The sequence below is a fragment of the Drosophila hydei genome, unplaced genomic scaffold, assembly GCF_003285905.1.
Source record: "Drosophila hydei strain 15085-1641.00,03,60 unplaced genomic scaffold, DhydRS2 tig00000063-arrow-pilon, whole genome shotgun sequence".
Classification (NCBI taxonomy): Eukaryota; Metazoa; Arthropoda; class Insecta; order Diptera; family Drosophilidae; genus Drosophila; species Drosophila hydei.
The window spans coordinates 306540-331197 of NW_022045657.1; the positions used below are offsets into that span (position 1 = coordinate 306540).

Genomic DNA, 24658 nt, shown 5'->3' on the forward strand with positions numbered 1-24658 from the left:
TGTGTGTGTATATGTGTCTGTGTTTTTGGCCATTACTTTGTAACCTAGGCATTGCTATTGACAATAATTCCAGGGAAGTTAACTTGACGCTGTTTGTTTCAGCCCATAAGTCTCAACAAGTCTGGATCTGCCTCTTACAATTTATATATACAAAACAAATTACAATTTGAACTTACGCCCAGAAATTAAATAATGAAAAATATGCTTTTGAGACAATAATATTAAGTATACGCATCAATTTCTTCCAAAAATAAAAACAACAAAATGTATAAATTTATAAAATATAGATAAAAAATAAAAATATATAATTATCAATAAATATTTATGAAGAGTATTCCCACTTTTGATAAAATGCAAAGTAAAGTCTATTAGAATTTGACTTTATATGGGTAGGTCGGCGACTTAATCCGTCGGTTTCTCGGAACAGAGCAGCAGCCATTGCTGCTGCTGCCCACTTTACTTTTGCATTTTGATTAAGGTTATTGGCTAGAAAATTGGCTGCTAAGGTATCGAAGCGCTTCCCAAATAAAAGTCTAATGTAAAACAGAACAACAGCTGCCGCGGAAGAGGGATTAAAAGGGCAGCAAAATAACAGCCTGGTTAGCAAACAGAATATTTCGTGAACTCGAAACAGACTCAGCTCAAATTCAATAGAAGAAATTACCTTAAAATATAATAATATAATTCGGGCAGTTAACATTAATTTTGATAGCGCCTCAAATTTATTTAAATAAGCCAAAGGAATTCGTTGAATAAACATGAATTCAAATAGAGGTAAATTCCTATTACGCGCCGCTATGCTCAAGTAATTATAAAAGAAAAGCTCGAGTACATTTCCAGGGCAGATATTTAAGTGAAGTTTTCTTTATTTTTATTCTTTACCTGCTTCCGTTGTTGCTGCCATTGTTTAGGCCACACACAGATCAGTGCTGGCAATGGCTCTGCTGCTCCTGCTGCTTCTGCCGCCGCTGAACAATATGCAATAATAACAATTTACATATTCATGAGCCGCTTACGCACACAAACACAGTGAAAACACGGCAGCAACAGCACAGCAGCAGCAACAACAACAACAGCAGCAGGGGGCACAGTTTGCATAAAGAGCAGCCGCCGCTTAAAAGAAAAAACAGAAACAACTCCCAATTCGAATAGCCCGGCCCCGGAAAAGATGAGACCTTTTGTTAAACTCTGTAACTGTAGCTGGCCAAATATTTATAAATGTTTATTTATTTTGTTCATATATAAATATATGTGCGTATACATTTTTATGATATTTGTTTATAGGGGGTGCCCAGGTCTTTTGTTTGATGCTCGAAAATTATATATGCAGAGTATTTGATTTCGAAATTGTTGTTTTCAATAAGGCCAATAATAATATGAAAACGAAGAAGATGTTACAAGTAACATCAATTTTGTACTGTGTCTTGTTTTATTTATAGTTGTCAACATGAGTTAGCAGGCACTGTCTGTCTGTCTGTGTGTATGTGTGTGTTCCTTAGGGAGTTTCTGGGTCAGCGCCGTTGGCTATGAATTGCAAATGAAAGGCAATTCTCAAAATAGCCGTAGTTATGCGAAATTTTCGAGGCTGTGCCCGCTGATGTCGCTGCTGTTGCTGTTGCCGTTGCCGTTGCTGTTGCTGCTTTTGATGTTGCTGCTGGTCGCTCTTAGCTTTTGCTCTTTGGCAATCTCAGCAGAACCTACCACAAAAATAAATCAAAACAACTGACAGCGACGCCGGCAGCGACTGAGGCGTGTACCAGGCCAGACAAAACAGAAAAATATACGAAGAGCAGACGAAGATGTTGCCGTCGCTCTTGTTGTCGCTTTGCAGCATCCACATGCCGACGGCGTCGGCGCTGCCATCGATTTTGCTCGCGTTCACGATTTCTCTCTCCCTCTCTCTTTCTCTCGCTCACTCGCAGTAGCAGAAGCAGCAGCAGCAGCAGCCGAGGCAGCAGCGGCAGCATTTGTGGACGCGCTGGACTCTTTGGTTTGCTCAGTCAGTCAGTCAGGTGCAGACAGTTGACGTGTACGGTTTGTGCAGCGGCTACGGGCAAAAGCAACGTTTCGAGATAGTAAAAACAGAGAATATACAAGTTGCTTGCAGAGCACACACTAGCACGAAGAAGAAGAAGAAGAACAACAAGAAGCAGAGCGAAGCACATGTAACAATAGTGTGTGATAAAATGTGAAATACAAACGACAGCAATAACAGCAGCAGTGACAATAACAACAACACGTCAAAAGACTCGCGCGCGTGTGAGTGTGTGTGTGAGTGTGTGTGTCTGTGTGTATGTGTGTGTGTGTGTGTGAGCGCTGCGTGTCACATATCAGCTAAAAGGAAAGCAAGCATACAAAAATTAGTGGAAACGCGCAGCGCAGCAGCAGAAAAATTCGTTCAACAGCAGCGGGAGCCGCAATAACAGCAGCGACGCCGGCAGCGACGCTAGCAGCAGGTAGGGCGCAGCATAAATTTTACAGCAAGAGCATAGCCGAATGCTAGCAGCATACTCACCACACCCTGATCCTGCGGGAGACAGCGACAGTGACAGCAGCAGCAGCAACAATAACAACACGCAGCAGTTGCGCAAAGAGCAGCACGCGCTCTCTTTGAATACACTTTCTCTTTCTCTCGCAGACTTTACTCTCAGCTGGTCTGCACGTGGAGTCTGTGCATAGCAGTTGGCATCCCAGTTGTGCTACGTTTTTGGTTCAGTCGCCTTTTGTAATTTTTCGTAGCATACTTTTATGCTGCTGCTGGCTCAGCGATTTCTTAGTTGCCGTCGCTGGGTGCCGTCTCCCAGTGTGTGCGAGTTTGTGTATGTGTGCTAATTGTGTTGGCCAATTTTTGAGCGTTGGCTCCCTTTTGGCGAAAATTGATACAATGTGTAAACAAAACTAAACAATTACGTGAATTGAAATTGAATTTTCTTGAACAACTGACCTTGCGGCCATTGAGATAACGATAACAGCATGAAGCTGTGCCACAATTAGAGCAATGGGCGGCTGCTTGATGGGCAAAGCCAATAAAAATGTAGGATAGTGTGTCAGCAAAATACACACACTCTCACACAGAGAGACTCTGGCTGAGATTGGCATGCCATGTGCGGCATGTGTACGTGTAAATGACCGGAAACTGTGCTCAAGTGCCTAGCCCAGCCTCCCAAACCCTCTCCCCTACGCGTCGTAGGCAACTTGTCAGTAGTTCTGGCTGAGTTCTTGGCTCTCTGCTTCCCTTTTTGTTGTTGTTGTTGTTGCTTTTTTGCTGCCGTCTTGGGGCAGCACTTCAATTGTCAAATTGTTCTTGTTTATTGTTGCAATAGTTTTGTTGATGGACAGGTTTGAGCCCAGTGCCTGCTCCACGATGCTGTGTGTGTGTGTGTGTGGCGTACACTCTGTTCGCCTTTCACTTGTTTTTAAAGTGATTTTCGCAGACGTAGTCGCTTTTTATGGCGCTTGCCGTTGACGTTGACGTCGTCTCCGTTCGCACAAGCAAAACAAAACAATCAACACGGAAGTCTTTTTTCGTTGTTTGCTTGTTGTTATTCTCGTTCTTTCTTCCATTTTGCTTTTTTATTGTTGTTATTGCGCTCAGCGTGTGTGTGACTCACTCTCCCTCTCTCTCTTTCTCTCACTCACACTGTGTGTCTGTGTGTAAATCAACGTGGCCTAGTGCGCTGCTTGAGGTTGACGTGCGCGGGCTTTTGTATGTACGATTTTGTGTTTTCTTCCAGCGCTGCGAGTTTTATGCACAAGTTGATTGTGAAGTGTTTTAGCTTTTGCGAGTTGACATTTAAGTTTTTTTATTTTATTTTTCTTACTTCACTTCACTGCGCCCACGCTCCCGCCCAGTTGCGCTAGAGTTTCGCAAGTAGTCGACAGCAGCTCAACCTAAGTGACTGGCCAAAAATATAACTTTGTGGCTATATTTTATGGAACTCACTTTGCGAGCGACTTTTCAAAATGTATTTTAAGAATATGTTAAATTCATAGCAAATATTATTTATCATATTTCTTGTCCGTTCTTGAGCTTAAAGAGCAATTTCAGATGCAATTTTTAGTTGGTTTTTATTGCTCAAAAGCCAAAGTACTTTTAAAAACTGCCCAAATTTCATTAAGCGCTGGCCTTCTTAAAAGATCAAATATAAGCTTTTAGGATAAAAACTTGCTTAAGAATGACAAAAAACATCTACGAAATACACAATCTTGATTTCTAAATAAATTGTTCGTTATCAATAACTCATCTAAATTATCTAGCTCAAGCTCAAATTCATAGACTAAGTTCAAATTTAAGCCATTTTCATTTCATTTATTAGGGTAAATTAAGAGAGAAAGCTGCTTCTATCATCAATGCATATTGATGAGGTTCCATTCATCTGCGAGAAATTCGCAATTTAGAAATAGAAATCACAGAAACCACTTCAAAACCAACTGTGATAGGTCATAATAGAAGCAGCTTTCATTCAAAATTGAATAAGCTCATAATTATATTGCTCATACGCCACGTGGCAAATTGAATTCAATTTGAAATGCACGCGAAATCGTCAAAGGGCATCAAATGCATTTAGCAGAATGAAAGAACGTTCGAAAAAAGACTAAATATATAAAAGAAGCCACTGAAATGTGTCCCGAGTGAAAAATGTCAAAATAAAAAAGGAAAAGAACAACAACAACCAGTGAAGTGAATTGGGTAGAGCAATCAACAATTTTACAAAAATGTTCAGATACTTGAGCCAGCTGCAGATACAGATACATAGATACAGAGATACAGATGCTTGGCGCTGAGAGCAGACAAAGGCAAAAGGCAATTATAGAAATATACAGACGAGCAGCAACAAATAATAAAAGCAAGTTGCCATAGACAATCGCAACAGCAACAGCAATAACAACAAGGACAACAATAATAATGTTGTTGGCGTCGCCGCCGACGACAAGTAGCTGCAAAAGTTCTGCAACGTTTTTCGCATATTAAACAAACTTGAAGAAGGCGACGGAGGCAGCGACTGCGGCAGCGGCAGCGGCAGCCTCATTATTTATTTGATTGCCCGCACAGCCAGTGCTCAAATTACCCCCAGGGAGAGCTCTACCACAGCCAGAGAGAGCACAAAAAAAAGAAAAAATATATATACATATAAAATATATATATAAAGAAATAGAAACAATAGTCGTAGTCGGCAATGGACATAAATGTAATTAATAAGGCAAATTAATGCAAACAATAATACAAATTCATTTTCATGCACAAACGAAACTAAATTACAACAACGTGCGCCGCCAACGATAAGTAGCTTGATTGCTCCAGTAAACGCTTTAAGCGCCGATGACGAATAGAATGACACACTAATACGCTTTCGAACTACATTCACAATCATATTTCAAAAAGAGTTACCCTAGGCTAATGATTAAAAAGCAAAACTGTTCATACTAATTTAATAATATCATTAAAATAATATTAAATTTCAATATTTGTCCAGTAATAATTTCACGAAAAAAGTTATCAGAGCTAGTTGATGTGAGCGCGTATGACTAATGGCAATGTTACTTAATACAAACAATTGTAATGGTAATCACTGAGACTAGATATGAAGATTATAATAATTTCGATGGTAATGACACTGATAATAAAATTGAAAATCATAATGAAAATGGCAATGACTAAAATGTTGGTAATGGTGAGCATAATGAAAATGATAGTCATAATAACAATTACAGGGACAATGAAGGAGATAATGACAATGATAATGAAAGCGACAATGACAATGATAATGAAAGCGACAATGACCATGACAATGATAATCATAACATCGATAATGATAAAGGCAACGATAATAATAATAATGACAATGATAATGATAATGATAATGATAATGATAATGATAATGATAATGATAATGATAATGATAATGATAATGATAATGATAATGATAATGATAATGATAATGATAATGATAATGATAATGATAATGATAATGATAATGATAATGATAATGATAATGATAATGATAATGATAATGATAATGATAATTGATAATTGATAATGATAATGTAATGATACTGATAATGATAATGATAATGATAATGATAATGATAATGATCATGATAATGATAATGATAATGATAATGATAATGATAATGATAATGATAATGATAATGATAATGATAATGATAATGATAATGATAATGATAATGATAATGATAATGATAATGATAATGATAATTATCATTTTAATGTCAATGATAATTACTATGACAATGACCACGACATTGACTGATAGATACCGTTATAACTGGGACAATGACCATGAAAATAATGGCTATGTAAAAAACATATTCAATGGCAATAATAATAAAACCACCAACAATAATACATAAATAACAAAAATAATAACAAAGACAATAACAGTCGTAATGATAGTACATTTGAAAAAATTATATAATAACTAGAGTAATATAGATAATAGTAAAAATACCAACATTAATTCATATGCTGATATCAAAACTGGTCATTACTAAATCAAATTCTATTTCTATTTATAAATACACAAATCACACAAATAGTTCAACTCCAGCGTAAGAACTCAATCATACCCAACATTTATCTGATACATCGAATCTCTGTTTGCCCTGTTTAACAAATTCTTATATAAATACGAATTTTGTTTTCTAGTTCTTTCTAACTATGGATTAAGTTTGACGATTCGGTCAGTACTCTATTAACTTTCCGCACAAATGTAATGTATCAAATACTTGACTTAATAGTTATTTTATGTGTTGCCAACTAGTTGATCAAGTGTGTTGTGCCGGTTGTCGAATTAGTGCATAATATATATGTATGCTCATAAGCACAGGTCTCACACACACATATATACAGAAAAAAAAAACAAAAAACAAAAAAAAAATAAAACAACAAACACATCGAGAACCAAACAGTTCGTTGAGCAGAAAAACGAGGAAATCTACTTAATCACGTTTAATTAAGGTGAGTTTATAAGTAGCTGTGTGTATTAGTGCCGCCTATACGTTCATGTGTGCACGTGCGTGTGTGTATGTAACTACTTTTTTTGCGAATTGCTTTTATTGCTTATATGCAGAGCTAAAGACACAAAAGAGCTCGCCAGGTAATCGCCGAGGCTAGACTTCGGTGCGGGTTCGGGTTCGGGGCCCCACCATAAACCAAACAGCTTTCATGTGCACATAAATGCAAATTAGGGTTAAATGTTGATGTGTCGACTGTATGTGTATGAATGTGTGTGTGTGTGAGAGTGTAGTGAGTGTGCAGCATAGCGGATTATAATAATAAGCAAGTGCTTAGCATAAATGGATTTATTGGCTGCACATTCATCAAGAGTCAAATGTTGGCACTTTGTTTGCATTAGACGCTTAGTTGGGCATTTCCCCCTTTCAGCATTATAATGTACTCTATATGCTGTTTGTTGTTGTTGTTGCTGGTCAGCAATTTAGACACATTTTGTTGCCTTCGCTTTGCTGCACGCTTCCTGTTCACTCCACTTGCTCGTCAAGAGGCAGCAAATGATCCCAGGATGCTAAGATTGTGGGCCTCTTACTATATGGCTCTGCCGCAATTTCATCTTCCCGTGGCAGCAGATGATCCATGGCCGCGATTAGGGATTGTCGTTTGCGATTTATTTTGGCCTCCATTTCCTTTTCCCAGGTGCTGCGCAGCAGCAGCTCACGCACTGCATGCAGCTCGATTCGATGAATATCGGTTAGGTCTGTTTCCGGAAAAATCTTAATGAGGTGATGTTTCCTGGACATGTCTACGTTTCCCTCTAAAACGTATGAAATAGCTCTCTAAAGATATGAATTAAGTGAAACACAACTTCTAACTTACAGCAAAAAAGTTTTGCAATTTGCAAAATAGATTTTAATTATTATTACAAGGCCTACTCGATATGTGTCTAAAGTTTTCGGAATGTCTCTACTTCATAGTGTTGATAAATCCCGAAATAATAATTTAATTGTATTTAACTTGTTTTCAAACTTTTTTTATAACTAGGTCTAAATACATTTATTTTCCAATCAATTTGTATGTAATATGTTTTAAGCTTCTATATTGAGTTCCTTTTTGACGTAGGACTAAAATCTGAAAACTATTCGAAACAACAAACGGACTCGAATCAATCAAATTGCCTAACTGAAAGACTCAATTTTAAGTTTAAGCTTACGCTGCACTATTTTCCTTTGCTTTGTCATTTAGTATTTTTATACCCTGATCCCATTGAAAATGGGAAATCAGGGTATAATGGTTTTGTGCAAATGTATGTAACAGGCAGAAGGAGACGCGGCAGACCCCATAAAGTACATATATTCTTGATCAGGACGACAAGCCGAGTCGATTAAGTAAAACAGAAGTCATTAAACAAAACGTTTGGCCAATTTGCAAAAGCAGCAAAGTCAGCAGCGCCACGCGCACTCATTTTTCCTATGCGTGTGCACGCATACATTCAAATGCGTGTATTCTTTTCAACTCGAAGAATCGAAATTGCGATTGAATTGTACTGAATTCTTAGCTGCTACTTAACTTCAAATTTGCCCATGTTCGAGTAAGCGGTGCGGTGGCTGTGGCTGTGTTGGTAGAGACGGCGTCCGTTAGCGGTTGGTCTCAGGTTCAAGCCTCGCGGCGAAGGTACGTTTTTTATTGTTTTTTTTTTTTTTTTTTTTAATTGTGAGTTGGCGGTGTTTGTAGAGTTGGTGCACGTTGCGCAAACAATCCGGGTTCGAATCCTGGTCTCTCGTAGTGTCGTTTTTTATTTGTTTTTTCTTTTTTAATATTCGATACAAACTACGGAAAATATTAATAAACGCAGATAGGACTAGGATCAGGGTATCTCGTAATGTCGGGCACCCCGACTAGAGCTTCCTTACTTGTTCTTATTGAAATTTGTAAATAATTCTTTGTCGAACTCAGCTAATTGTTTGCTTCAGATCTGATTTTAGATTTATCTTCAAAAGTATTATGCTTCCTCTTTGATTCATTTCGTATTATCTCCCACAATCTTAATAACTTGTGTACCTCTGCTGCAACGCTTCATTCAGTGATTCTGATTGCTGTTGCCAGTCCTTGTTAGTTCAATCTCTCTCTCCCTCTCTCATGTCATCACTTTGCCTCTTTCGCTTTTCTAGTCATTAGTTATGTGACAGTGCTGTGAGTGTCACATATGCGCCATCTCTGATTGTTGCGCCACACGGACTGAGCAGAAGGGAGAAGCTGATGCTCAGTGTCAACCGTCTCCGCATTTGGTTAATTGAAAAATCATGATGGTCCTCATCATTAGCAAGAGCTTCGTGACTTATGTCGTGCTATACAACTACCCCGCATCCGTCCTCCTGTTGCTGTTCTCCATTTATGTAATCGATGCATGTCAAACAGCAAGCACAACAACTGCATGACATGTGTGCTTGACTGTGTGTGTGTGTGTGGGAAATGTGCTGGAAAAAAAAATCGAAACGAATAGCGCAACGAAACGTAACGATAGCACGGGGAGAGGGAGAGGGTGGGAGGGTGTGAGGACGGGGCGTGGCAACTAATGCGGGGCACAAAAACCTATCAAGTTGTAAGCTCGTTGATTTCAATTTCTGAATGTAAAATGCAGTCGCATTTGCATATTGCACATACGCCATGTGGCACAGGGCTCAGCACGTACTTGCACAAAAAGGAACAACAAAAAAATTCTTTCTAATTAAGCGCCAGCTAAAAATTAAAAAACATAAAATGCCTGACACATGACTATGTGTGTAAGGGTTTCCTCTTCCCATGCCCAGTTGTTTTGTATTTTATTAATTTCTGGCTGTGGAACGAGCGAGCCGAGTCGAGACGACGCTTTGCTTTTTATTACATAAACAAAATGCGAGGATTCTAGTTTTGTCGCTGGCTAAAAAGTACATAAATATCAAATAAGTCACGTTTCCGGCATTCTAGCACCAGCCCACAACACACCCACCAACACCCACACCCACACCCCACACATGCTGCCAAAAAAGTGCTTTGTTGTGGCGTCTGCGGGCAGCGAGAACACAATATATTTATATACATACATATACTTATATTATATATATAAATAGTCAAACGAGAGCCACGGACAAACAAAATGCTAAAATGAATGTTAAATAAAAGCAGCGCAAAAAAAACACAACAACAACAATAACAACAACAGCCAACGCTCAAGTGGCGCGGCGGACGAGTGGGAGGTTCGCTAGATTGGGCAACTGGTCTGTATACAAAAAGTTTTTGATTTGTAAAGTTGTACGGTTCAAGTTGTTTGTATAACTGTTATATTTTCACCGTACCTTTTAAGCTGATTTGCAGATTATTATCAGCAGCAGCACAAACAGCAGCACCAGCACCCGCAGCAGCAGTGCCAACAACAATGCCTCGAGAGTCGTTAAAAATAATGTACTACATAAATACCCTTTCTGCCCGGACTCTAGGCGCAGCTGAAAGAGCTCGCATATTTTAAGTGATGCCATCTGTTGTTGTAGTCACGCGAAATTGAATGCATGGCACAAGAAATTTGAATTTCATTAGCTTTCATAGCTTCAGCAACATTGTAAAGATACCAAACGATGTCTGGATACATTAAATTACTTTCTTTTCTGATAGCAGCACCAGCTGCTGTGGCAATCAATCGAAATAATGTAACTTAAACTCCAATTTCAACAAGTACTGAATTGTAAAATACAATTATTGCGCGACTTTTGAGAATTTCGGCTCAGTTTTTGCTAAATAAATCGATATATTTCAATATGAATTAGCTGCGAGCAGTCTCTTATCTCGTATACACACATTAGTTCATTTTTTATCTTATTTTGAAATTAACGGAGTCAATTAAGCTATTTAGTCTGTGTCTGCATACCCCCTATACCCTGTAAATACAGCTTATGTGCACACCTGGGCATTCACCCAGCAGGAGCGACAGCAACAGACAACTGACAGCTTATTTTTATGCACCGCATTTTTATTTTACCATTTCACAGAGTTTATTGTGCTCCACTGCCCACACACACACACGCACACACACAGACACAATTTATTATACTCGCTATATGTGCATATTTTTATATACGCTTTGCGGACGGGTATCATAATTATGTCACGCAGTGTACGCTGCACCACTGCAATCATAAAATAAAATAAATTGTATATATTTATTTTCATGTGTCTTGCAGACTGTCTAGTGCTATGAGAACCCGACTTTTAGTGCTCCTATATCAGTGAAATTTGATACAGCTATTGATTTATCTTTTATAGTGAACTTTAAATAAAAACGCTCAACGTCGGTTACAATTTTATGTTGTTATCTATGAAATAGTCAATGATATTTTCTATATCAATATTTAATAAATTAAACCATTCCCAAAGCTTAGCATATATATTATAGTATATACTACATTTTTGAAAAGACTTCTCTTAAGGATTCTAGCATAGGATATTTATGGTTTAGTTTGCTTTACTTGAAAACTGTTATTTAAAAGGAAGCCACAAAATCGGCCTGGCTTTAGTTGAAACAATCAAAATATTATTCTATACCAACAAAAGTTTTGAACTATCGTAGCTATCGTGTTATTTGGGAAGGGCATTTAAAATTTGACCAGTGTTCGAGCTGCTTCTCCTTATCATGGTAAAATAATGGAACCTGCTCGTTTTATAGCAATTGCTGTATGCCATTTGCTTTGCATTTTTACGACTCGAATTTGCCGTCTGTTGGTGTTTGCTTTGCCTGGAAGTTTAATTGAATAAGTTTTAAGCGGATTTCACTGGCAGGCAGCTGTTGCTGTCTTTGTGTCACACGGCGTATGTGCAACGCTTAATTGAAATTCCCTAACTGCGTCCAGCATTCAGCGTGATTTTTGAATAACAAATGATACCAACAACAAATATCAGACAAAAAGAAGCGAGGTGCTGCAATTTGATTGCATCCCTCTCCGCTCAGGGCGATTTGCATTCATAATGTGCATACATAAAAGGGTTATGAGCCGAGAACGTCAAGCTTAGCATAATTGGCGCCCAGCTATTGGATTAGCGCTGACTCCACATAAATATTTTAGCTTAATTTGCATCGAGCGGAATTTATGACTCCTGTTGCCAGATGCGAGCAGACTGCGAAATGTTTTGAAATACAAATTCCGTTTTGATGAATATTTTTTTGAGTTGGCGCAAATAATTTGGGAACTTAAAGGACGCTCATAGCTCATGATATATGATACATTTTGTTAAATTAGATATTTTTAAAATAAGATATATAAATTAAATATTTATAAATATTTTATGTTATATTGTTTTGGCTACAAAATATCATAGAATTAATTGAGTCTTTATACTACAATTTCTTCTATCTGAAATCTATAAAATCTTGTGCATAATTCGCATTTAATTTTATGAGAAAGTCAGGTGAATCGGCGCCATTTATACCCTTCTGGAAATCAAATACAATATGCCTCCATATTTTTCGAAATTTTCATAATAATTCTTATAATTTTAAGCCCCAGTCTGCTCGATGGCCTGACCATTTCCTGTTCTCAGACGTGGAGCAAAGACTGGATCGTGATAGCAGCAATGTGCACAACGCCAATTGCAGTGATGTGCACAGGAAGGCGGCCATTTCCATATCCTGCTGGCTGCTGGCTGCTGGCAGCACTTGGGCGAGTTCCCTATTTTGTTTCTACCTCTTCTGATTCCTCTTTTTGTAATATAAAAAATCAAGCAGTTGCCTTTGTGTGTTGCCTACCTTTGGGCGCATCACGTGCACCTTATGCTGCAGCTGGCACACTCAAGCACACCCACACAGAGAGCTGCACGCACGTCGAAATGTAATTTCATGGCACACAAGTTTTTAATTAAATTTCATGGCAGACGATGCAGCCGAAGCAGGCGGTAGGCAGCTGGCACTAGTGGCAGCGGTAGCAGCAGCGGCAGCCTTTTAACATGCAATCAACAAACCACTCTGGCATGCATATAGGGCAGCTATACAAGTGCATATGTATGGCCATAAGTTTATGTGTATATAAGTGTATATATTATATATATATATATATATATATATATATATATATATATACATATAATACACATACAAATGGCACACAAAATTGCAGCCTTAATGCGTTTTTTCAAGTGGCAGCAGCTGCAGTTGCAGCTGCTACAGCGGAAGCAGCTGGCGAGGCGGCCATTTTGCAGGCGGGCAACGATCCACATCCGCAACCGGACAAGCCATTGGAGTTCATACCATCCTTTTCGCCCCCTCTATCTTTTCTCAACCTTTCACTCTTTGGCATACTCCAGCAGCAATCATCGTCACATAATTTTATTAAGCTCTTAGCCAGTCGGTGGCCATAAGCCGGTCAGAGCTTGACTCATGCTGCTGCTTCTTCTCTCTGTTTGCGGTTCACTGCCTCATGTAACATACTGTTGTTGTTGTTGTTGATGTTGCTGGACAACATTCCAAGCACTTAACTTCCATGTCTGTGACATGCGCCTGAAGTGCACACTTCATTTTATTATTTTGCTTAATGATCAAGGATAACAACATATACATAAAGAGCAGAGTATAGAAAAATGCATCAAATTTAAGCAAATAATTATTGACAATGTATGGATTATCTTGATATTTTCTTAAAATATGTTTATCTACCACCAATTAATTGTCCAACTAGATGCTGAAATCTTTCTGAATAGTATCATTCACGCCTCTTTCTGCCCTATATTGGACTCATTTTAATGCTTTAACATTCTTTTTTATTTCTTCTTATTGTTTTAATTCTGCCCATCGCCAGGGTGTTTGCCAGTCAATCACAAAAGTAATATTTTCACATTTTAATTATGCACTGACTGGCAGCTCACTTAGCCGCGCTCAGGCTGATTGCCGGTCAGCTAAATTGCATTTACGGCTATCAAATGGTGACAGCTGCAGGCCAGATCGAGCAATTAAATGGAGGATAGGGTATGCGGTTGTCGTGGCTTCCAGGCTTGCAATTTATTTAATTAGCAACGGGCGTTCGTCGGGCGTTTGCTGGCAAATCAAACAAAAATGCCTGTCAAGCTGCTTGCCAAAGACACTTTGACTTTGTTTATGGCAAACAGACAACAAGCGATATGGCCTTCGGCTTTTAGTGTGGGCGTGGCGGAAACATGCACACACATACAAACGTATGAGTGCGCTACAGCTAATGCAATTCACCCGCTGGCCTTGTGTTTTGGTTGGCAGTAGTTCTTAGACAGGCGACAGCCGCTGTCCCACAATCTGTCTGCGGCAAATACACATACACACACACGCACACACACATTAGCAGACACACATGTGTTTGTTTGTTGGTATTGCTGAGTCGCATCGGCGCGGCGCGGCGCTGGCGGTTCTGTTAGGTGAAGCGCAACAAGTTATGCAGCCGCAATTAGTTGGCACGTCCCTCCACAAAATTTCTTGGCACTAATGCCAAAACCCAAGCCACACAGTCGACGACAACAGCAGCAACAACAACTATCGGCAACGCCATCGGCATTTTAGTGTGTGGTACACGCGGCGTATGCGTTATGCAATTTAATGCCCACCCCGCCATATCCCACCTTCAACCTAAGCACAAACGCTCAATGTAGTGATATTTATCTGTAAGACACATCGTATACCTATTATATACTGAATTGATGTGTCTTATAGATAAACATCATTGCATTGGGTACGCTGAGTTCGTAAAGCAATTTCTTGTTGCCAAATCTATAATTTGAATAACTTAATGAGACTTATCCGTTTCATAACAATGCAAGCTGAATTATTTTTTGATTGAAAATCAACAAGAAACTTATAGTAAATAAACTTAAAACTCTTTGTGTTTTTGTTATACATATAAAAGACCTTATAGTAACTGCTATTTAATTGCCAGAATTTTATACATATATATCTATATATATATTATACTAAATATTGTTTTAATATTTATGAATAATTACATCATAATGAGCATATATCATATTTGAATATTTGTTATTCACTAAATATCTTCATATATATACAAAAAAAAAATAAAATCAATATATTTTTTATATTCAATTTTAATTAAATATTAACTTAATGCTAACTGTTTATTTAATAGTATTAACAGTATTAGTACCAATTAGTATTATCAATTTAATAATTATAAATAATTATTTTTCGATTGATATATTTAAACACTTTTTTATTATTTATTCCGTTTTATTTGCAGTTTTTTTAGTTATTCAGTTAGGTATACTCTATTATGCTCTCAATGCATGTATTGCAGAGTCTGCAGCATTTTCACAAAAAACTCATTTTAGTAATAATAAAATTTTGTATTTTGCTATAATTACGTTCAAGGAACACACCACAGTAATTCCGTTAAAATTTCTTTTATGATCTCATTATTTTAAATTGAAACTTTCATAAATGCCAAAGTTTTTAGTATGCAAATGAGTCTAATTTCAAAGGGAAGTATGCGTCTACATGTTAAAAGCTCTATTAAATAAAGTAGCTCGGTCAACTCGACAATATAGCTCGTGTGCTGTTAAAAATGAATGCACATTAGAGCTGACCTTTAAAACTTGCTACGAGAACATTTTTGATTACATTCATTATGCAAATAAATATACATAAATATTAAGCAAATTGTGTGAAGAGCGCTTTATATAAAAATATATAATATACATATATATGTATAGCTCTCTCTATATATGCATACTTTCTCACTAGTCATTTGTGTGTGTGTATGTGTATTGGTGTGTCCAGCAAATTTATGTGGCAATTAACAACACTCTGTGGACACAAAAGCTACGACCCCAAAAAAATATTCATTAAAATTTTCCATTGTTTGGCACGAGCAGATTTTTGTGGCTTATCGCAAGTGCAATGTGTCTTCAGTTTTTAGTTCTCTTTGTGTGAGGTCTCTTGTGTAAATTTAGAAATTTATAGTTATTTAAAAATTCAGCACACAAGCATACACTCACACACACATACACAGACACATAGATGAGTAAGGCACTTTTGTTGCCAAATATGAATAAATTATCGGTCCATTGTTTGCTACTTGAAACGTAACCAGAAATTGTCCAGTGTCCTGCAGAGAGAAGCTTAAGCCAAGACTTTGGTCAAAAGCGACACGGATGCGGACAGTCTGACACACCACGCACAGTCACACACACACACACACACACTCATACACACATGGGTCTAAACTAGTTGTGGTAACAGGCGGGGCATTGTCTTAGCCTACTTCACTGCCCACACTCCACACGAGGCGACTCGAGTCGAGTCGAACCCTTGCAGATGCTGTTGACATGGCTTTTGTCATTTTCTGGTTACGGGCAAGCGAACAGAGCCACAGCGTACGATTGAAGGTGTAGTGGGGGTAGGTGGAAGCGGCATGGAATGGGATAATTCAGCTGCATGTGGATATGGAACGTGAGCAAACTTTGACTACAGTTGGCACCGTGTTGTTTACGTTGTATCGAATTTAAAGCACAGCTAACGCGAGAAACGAATGAAAGTAAAGAAGCGAACCAAAGAGTGAGAAAGAGAGACCATAAGCTCATTTATCTAATTTAATTGCATTTGATGTGCGATTCTCAAATAATTATTTAAATGTTTATTTATAATTTTTTTTCTATTAAATGGTTTCTACAAATAATATGCAAAACATTTAGACAATCATTTGAATTGAATATGCTGCTGCAAGAGGAAACTAAAAATACGTTTGGCAACAAGTTGGATGCAGTCGACTGTCTGATACCCGTTCATATGCCAAGTAGAGACTTAGCTATACACGATACCTAGAAGAGTTCAACTAATCTCCTCTTCTTTAAGGCTTTGACGCAAATATTTTATATTCATCCTAGATGCTTCACAAAACCAATAAACTCGTTTCACTATTGTGGGCGCGTATTAATACCAGATGTAGAGCTTTTCTGTTTGCTGTTATTTATAATTTTCCACCAATATTACACAGTTTGTTATTTCTGCGTTGCACAAACAAATTCTATAAACAATTTTCAATCAAAATTTTGTATTGAACTGATCATGGGCTTATTCAATTCTTTTGGGTTGCACAAATGCATTTAGTTTAATGAACAAATTTATTATTATTTGCAAATGAATAGACGGTATTTGTTTTATTAATCGAGCGCACGTTTCTGCTCTCTGCAATCAGCTCAATGGCTGCTGTGAATTATATAAAACAACTTTAAGTATAGTTAAAGCCAACTTCAGCACTTCAGTTGTTGTTGCTGTTGTTGTTGGGCAAGAAAAGTTGTCGGAAACAAATGCAGCATTTCAATTAAGTTGCGCTGGCAGCTAGCTAAAGCTGAAGATTGAACGTTCCATCGGGAGCTGCGGCATGGCCAAAAATGCGGCAAAGCCCGAGTTGCTCAACAAAGTTGAACAGCTAGCCAAATGGCTAACATTGCTCATACGCCCGCCCCTTTCTATGGCACAGAGTACAAAATAAAAGGTGGCACGACCAAGTGCTCAAGCAAATGGGCAAATTGTTAACGTAGAGCCAACTCAACAGCTAGCCAGCCAACTCAATGGGCAGAATTTCATGGGCAAAATCGAGCGGAATCGCTGGCTCACTGACTCGCTGGTTGACTGACTGGCTGACTGACTTGTCCAGCAGCACGGCTGTCTGGCGGAGTCTTCGCATCGCATTTCGGTTTTCATTGTCAATTGACACTATTGCAACTTGCACTCAGCGCTGCTCTAGTGAAATTGAGCGGCTCCTGCTCCTGCGACTGTTTCTACTTCTGTTCCTTCTTCTGCTCCTCCTGTCTTTAGCTTTTTGCCTCTTTTGCCATTCGTGTGGGACGCGCGTTTGTTTTATGGCCCTGTGGCAGCTGCTTATTGCAGTCGCTTTGCTTCAATGTGGCAACGTGTACCGTTACCCGATGCGTTTTACCACTTTGTTTACGGGCCAACTTTTGAGCACAGCTGCAAATTGAAATTTGTTGCAGCTTCCGCTGGAGCTTGAGCGAAACACTTGCGCTAATTAATTGGCATAGGAAATTAATATTAACTTTAATGTATTTAGCCTTGATTAATGAATAATTGACGGACAGCTGCAACAAATGACTAAATGACTGTTGGACTACCTGACTGACTGACAGGTACGTTAACTCCAAGGCAAGCCCCACTTCAAAGCGAAAAAAAAATGTATAAAGAAAATGTTGACATTTTTAGCTTCATTAATCATTTAAGCGGGTCGCACAAGTTGACAAGGCAAAAACAATGAATGCGGATGCTGTGCCTGAAAAAACAGGGCAAACGCTATCAAAACTTTTTCGTCCCCATCGCCTGCGGATTATTAATTACACAAATGGCATGGAGACCAGGCCACCTGGGCCAATATGCAAGTCAATATCGAATTAAGTCCACAGCAAACGATATATAAAAACGGGTTAAACAATGAAAGGGAAGTGCGTATTACTTAAAAGTGTGCACAAGACATCAAATTGTGTGTACACATATTTATGGCAGGCACTGCAAATAAGCGCATTTCAAACGAATCGCTATGAGACGTCGCCATCTCTTTTCAATAAATATATTTTTCTTTTTTAAATATATGTGAATTTTCATTCAGCTTCAAAAAAATAAGTCAACGGTAGTTCGATACCGGATTTTCCGGGAAAACGCATGCAATTTTAATGTGCCAATAGCTTAAATACACAAGCGCTTAAACACACACATGCTCACTCCCATCGATAAATCGCTACGGGTAAATGGAATTTATGGAAAACATTTTACGCAAATGAATCGTTCGCATAAAAACGAATTTTATGCGAAAAAAGATGAATCTTGTAATGAGAAAAAAATTAAAATAAATTAATCGAAATAGTATATGTGTAAAAAATATATATAAAATCAAATAGATATTCATTAAAAATATTTTTGCTTTTACAATAAAAATAAAAAATAAAAAATATTTATATTACTTATATGTTACAAAATAAAAAATATATTATTTTTGAATGCCATAAAAATATTCTTGCTACTACATATATATACATAATTGCAAGAATATTTATATCTATATAAATATATATATATATATATATATATAAATAACAAAATTTTAAAAATTATATTAATTAATTAAGGAACAAAATAAATTTAATTTTAATAAAATTAAATATAATATATAGCAACATTTTAATTGATTGGTAATAATTGATTAGCAATCTTTCATATAAAAAATATAACTATACATTAAATTTTTTTAAAATAAAATTTTAGTCAAGCTCGATATAAATTGTGAAAGCATTTATAAAAAAATGACTTATCTTCAATCTTTTGCTTTTTATTTTCCATTAGTATGGCCTTATAATTTCTTTTAAATTTAAATCAAATCTAAAGAATGTGCCTAATGGCACATGCATAATGTTCGCATACATTTAATAACACACCTTTGAGGCCATTACAAAATATGAGGCTATTACAACTAGATGTTTTATTGCGATGTACAGCAAAATGCACTTTTCTCGAACAGTTCGACAATAAATGTTGGCATTAGCCAACACTAAAGCGTTGTCACACAATTTAAGGCAATTATTTATTTTGCCTCCAAGTCCGGTGCTCTGGCAGCTTATCTTGACAGCCATTAAATGGCAGTAGAACGTTAGGAATTTCTGATATAGTAGATGTGTAGAAGCTTTGTGTGTGTTTGGGTGTGTATGTGTATGTGTATGTACGTATGCGTATGTGTATACACTTTTGGCACGCACTGTGTCCATTTTTGGGGTTAGAAGCGTGACCAGATCCTGTTTGTATACACAGGACTCGCCGGACTAACATGCTAGCCACTGCTTATCGCGCTTATCACGCGACTCCTTTGCTCTATGGCTGCCAAAATGTGTATAATTTTTATCGGCCAGCCTTTGGGGGCTAGTTTAGTTTATTGACCTAACAGGACAGACGCCAACTAGGTAAAGTAACAGGCTGGCAATTTGTTACCCGTGTCGATGGGTCATAAATTCTGTCAATGTATCTTGCGGGTGCGCAGGGGCGGCTCAATTTTCATGCGAGCTAATTTTGAGCTAAGGTTGAGATTCGTTTGGGCTGTCTCTAAATATAGCAGGTACTCTATCACTCTCTCTCACTTTCTCTCTCTCTCTCTCTCTCTCTCTGTGTTTCTGTTTCTATTTATTGCACACATACACACACGCCATGATAGATGATTTTGCTTTTTGGGTCTAATAATAGCTCTTCATTATTGAGCCTCTCGCAACCCTCCGGTGCCCTGTCGTCCGTTTCATTAAAATTTTCGCCTGGACGCAAACAATGTATTGACATTTCAATTAATTAAGAGTCTTCCTTGCATAGTCCGACCTTTGGTTGGCCAGCGCCGAAATGTGACCCGAACGTTGACAAACTACAGCAACAACATGAACAATACTATTGTGTGTACATTTATTTAGCCTAAAATCTTTCTAAATAAGAAAAATTGCTTTAGGAAAAGGTCAGCAGCTGCACCTAATGAATTAATTACAAGGCAAAGTGTCTTAAATCAGCTCTCTAATGAATTAACAAATTTCTAGAGATTTCTGATCGATCGAATTTTGATTCGTGAGTAGTTTAGAAATGCGAATTTTAAATTTAGATTAGGCATTAATTAAATTAAAGTTTTTAGTTTTGTAAAAAAAAATATTTATATTAAATATTATTATATTAAATATTTTAATATCATTTATGATGTCATATGCTATTGGATTTCGTTATTTCTCTGATACCAAGAACTAAAATGACTTTGATTAAATGTTGAATATTTTCCCATAATTTGAATTGTTGCGTTCTTCTCACTAAACTGATTTGTGCTCCCTCGCTTTTATTGGACTTTAACCTTTGCCTTTGCGCGAACTCGGTCTGTCAGTTCAGAACCTGCTTGCTGCCAATTTCATTTGTTGTTGAATGCCAATTCGAAATGTTTATTAAATGGCAGCCAGGATAAATGTTAAAGTTAAGTCTGTGGCTGAGGTGGGCTTTATGCAAATCCTTGCGCCACAAAATGTCATACACACACACACAACTCAACTGCAAAATGCTACTAAGCCCACTTACTTACAATTTAGCAAAGAAAAAAATGGATGGAAAAATCATAAAAAACAAACAAAAAAATAAAAAAACACAGAATACTGCGAAAACGAGAGTGTAAAACTTTTTGCATACGTAAAGAGACGGGCGAGAAAAAAATGAATCCAGCTTTATGACACGCACACACACACACAAGCACAGTTGCATAAACGCACAGAGAGAGAGAGAGAGAGAGAGAGAGAGAGAGAGAGATAGAGATAGAGAGGGAGACAGAAAGAGAGGGAGAGTAACACACAAACACAATACTTGACTTTATTCCGTTGCCAGCAGCGCAAGTGCCTTAATAGTGTGCGTGAGCGTGCTATGTGTGTGTGCGTGAGTATTTATCTATGTGTGTGTGGACTACTTTCTCGCCGTTATACAAGCGGGCGGCACAAAATCCAATCAACATAACGAGCTACAAGCGCCGCTGAGCGGCATAAAATGAAAAAAAATAAATACTTATATACGCACGCACACATAGACGCAGCTATATGAGTATTAAAGTGTGTGTGCGTGTTTGTGTGTGTGCATGCACAGCACGCTCAACACGCTGTTTGACTGTGCTGTGAAACACTGCACGAAATCAGAGCTGCCTTAAGCTCAGCTCCGCCGCCTGCCCCCTTCCTGCGCTTTCCCCTCGCCCCCTTCGAGACTCCGAAAATAAGCCGGAAAAAGGGTAGACCAAACAGAATGCCCTGATGTTCCAGCATTTGCGAAATTATTGCCGGAATAATGCCCAAAGCCATATGCAGCACTCGTTGCTGGCTCAGTACTTTAGCTTAGCAAGCAAAAAGCATTTTTGTTGCTTTAATAAAGTCCTTTTGCTGTGACCAACAATTACGTTTGGGCCGTCAAATGTTAAAGCCTCGAAGACCTCACGAGAACTGACATAAAGCACTTCAAGGTTTTAGCGAGAATCAAAGCATTTCCGTTTCCAAACTTGTGTTTTCATATAGAGGAACTCAATTTGATTAGTCTGACTAAATTAAGTTAAGTTAGTGGATGATAAGTCCGTTTAATATAAATTACTGTGTGGTCTGGAAGTCTGAGAATAGCATTCCTGAAAATTAATACCAATATAAAGACTTTCATACAAGAACTTATTTTAATCTTTGTTTTCATGGCAGCTGCGATTCATCAGATTATCATAGCCAAGTTGAAGCTGTGGCTTATATAATAACTGTAAGCTTTTACCATTATAATGAACTTCTGTACGATAAGAGCTCTAAGCTTTTTCCGTGATAATGAACCGCTGCACGAATTATCTACCTCCGCTCATAATTCAACCAAGTAGCCATGTTCGAGCAGCAGCAACAAACGGGCAGACAATTCACTTAAATTTAGAAGCAATTTTATTTCTATAAATAGATAATGTAAACGGACCAGCAGCAATTGGCAACCCTGCTGTGAACCCATTGACTGTCCATCCATGTAAGACCCAACTCTATATATCTTTTTGCTGCCCATTAATATTGTCCACAGAGCCTTTTGTGCCGGGCGTTCATTCAACTTATAGCCAAGAGCACCAACAGCAGCAGCAACAATAATAACAACAACAATTGCTGTGACAAGCGACATGCAAAAAAGAAAAAAAATCGAAAAAAAAGGTGGCCTGAAACTGAAACTGAGACGCAGTGTGTCCTGGCCAAGCGGGAGGCTGCGACTTGCGGGAAGAGGGCCAGGGAAGTGTAGTAAAAACTGTGCGCAAAAGTGTGTCGACTTGGCAACAACAACAACAACAGCAGCAGCAATAGCAGCAACAACAAGAGCAACAAACAAATGAAATAAAAGTAAACCCATTTACACCACAGCCAGAAGAACGATGAGCAGCCCATGAACTGTGAGAAGAGGCGGTGGGTGTGGTTAACTGTGTGTGTATGTGTATGTGCAGGGCTAGTGTGAGCTGCTGCGGTGGCGCCAGCTGCTTGGCAAACGGCAAATGTGGGGCATTTGGCAGTCGCTGTTACAGTTGCAGTCGCAGTTGCAGACGCAGCTGCAATTGCTCCGTCGTATTGTTAACTTTCTTTGACGGCGGGCCAAAAACGTGGACCGCCTGTGGATGGAATGTCAGAGATGAGCGGGTACTGCGAGAGCTTTTACCGAATGCAATCTACTTCACGAGCTCGTGTTAAATTCTGTCTCGTCATGTCTTCCCAACTCGTGTCCCTGTTAAGTCATCTCTCAGTAATGTCAAGTCATATTAAATAGGATAAAGTTGTATCAATTCGTGTTAGTCATGATATAAATAGCGTTTGTCATGTTTTCTTCTCCAAGTATATCTTCTTCTTAGCCGTCTTCTCTAGTCATGTGACATCGTACTATATCAAGTAAATTCCTATAGCGCTGTATAAAGATTTCTTAAGTCGTGTTCTTAAGTAAATAAAGTTGAACTTTATTCGTAATTTGAGTTTCTTTGATTATCATCATTATCTTCTTTAAACTGTTGTTCAGTTTATCTTATATTATAAGCATTTGAGCAAGTTGATCAATTTCAGTCTATAATCTTTAATATTAAGCATTTCATCCCAGCTTGACAAATATCATTCGTGTCGAGTCTTTCGTGTTGCACAACAATATTTTATACTTCCTTTCTTGAATCCTATATCACTCGTGTCACGCACAAAAAAGGCACGACACGCGCTCCTCTCCAACACTTTGAAGTCTATATAGGTGTGAGTATGATTCAGCGTGTGTTAGTTGCTCACTGCTATTGCTGTTGCTGCTCTTTCAGTATCAGCTGAAAAACAGTCGACAAGACTGACATGACCAGGCGAGGCCTGCTAAACAAACGCAACAATAGTAACGGCAACAACACGAATGGCAGCAACAACACCAGCGACAGCAACTTTGTGTAGTTATGGCACGAAATTGCGGGCACAGCAGCAAATTAACACAGTACGAATCCTGGCTAGCCTGTTGCCATTCTCAGGCCGATTCCGTTAAATTGATTATTTGGTTGCATAGTGCCCACACACACACACACAGGTACACACAGACAGACACTATCAAACACAATGCATTCAATTCCGCACGACTCGGTCATGGCCAACACCATTGTTGTCCTGCCTGGTGATGTCCTGGCCCACTAGACACTGCCCGCCGCCCGCTGAGTGCTACGCAACTGATATGCATAAAAGCCGCATTCAGAAATGGGTGTGGCAGCCGCACACGCACTTATCGGCATTCACAGCACGTCGACACTGCCGTCGCCCAATGGAGTGCACAAAAATGCTTATAAAGGGATTAATTCGATTGCAATATTCACATTTGCATGGGACCATGCTCTGGCCATGGCTTCAGCTTTCTGATCCTGGCTTCGGCTTCTGTTCGTTCTGGTCAGCGAGTTCCTGCTGGCACTCGCCGCACATTGTCCGTCAGCCGCATTGTTTTAATTGTCCGGTTCGTAATGATTTTTTATGGGTTTCACTACTAGTCTACTAGATAACGGCCAATCCAATGACTGCTCATATATATGCATGAACTGTCAATCCTTGAGTTATTTTTATTGCCTTTGTCTTTTGAGGGAATTTGCCCAAATATAATTGCAGTATATGTGTGTTTAGCTAAGCATTTTT

At 38.3% G+C, this 24658-nt stretch overlaps 1 protein-coding gene across 20 annotated transcripts in view; it reads left to right on the plus strand.

Moving 5' to 3' along the window:
* Positions 1–2249: 2249 nt before the first annotated feature.
* The window catches only part of LOC111604988 (glutamate-gated chloride channel), a 46885-nt gene continuing 24476 nt past the window's right edge, over positions 2250–24658 (plus strand). For 17 of the 20 annotated variants that reach the window (XM_023323296.2, XM_023323293.2, XM_023323289.2 and 14 more), the window contains exon 1: positions 2250–2456. The gene's annotated coding sequence lies outside the window, so the exon portion shown is untranslated. Of the gene's footprint in view, positions 2457–6782; positions 6980–22210; positions 22266–24658 lie in introns of those variants that run through there. The other 3 variants (XM_023323287.2, XM_023323288.2, XM_030222893.1) reach the window with 3 other exon arrangements.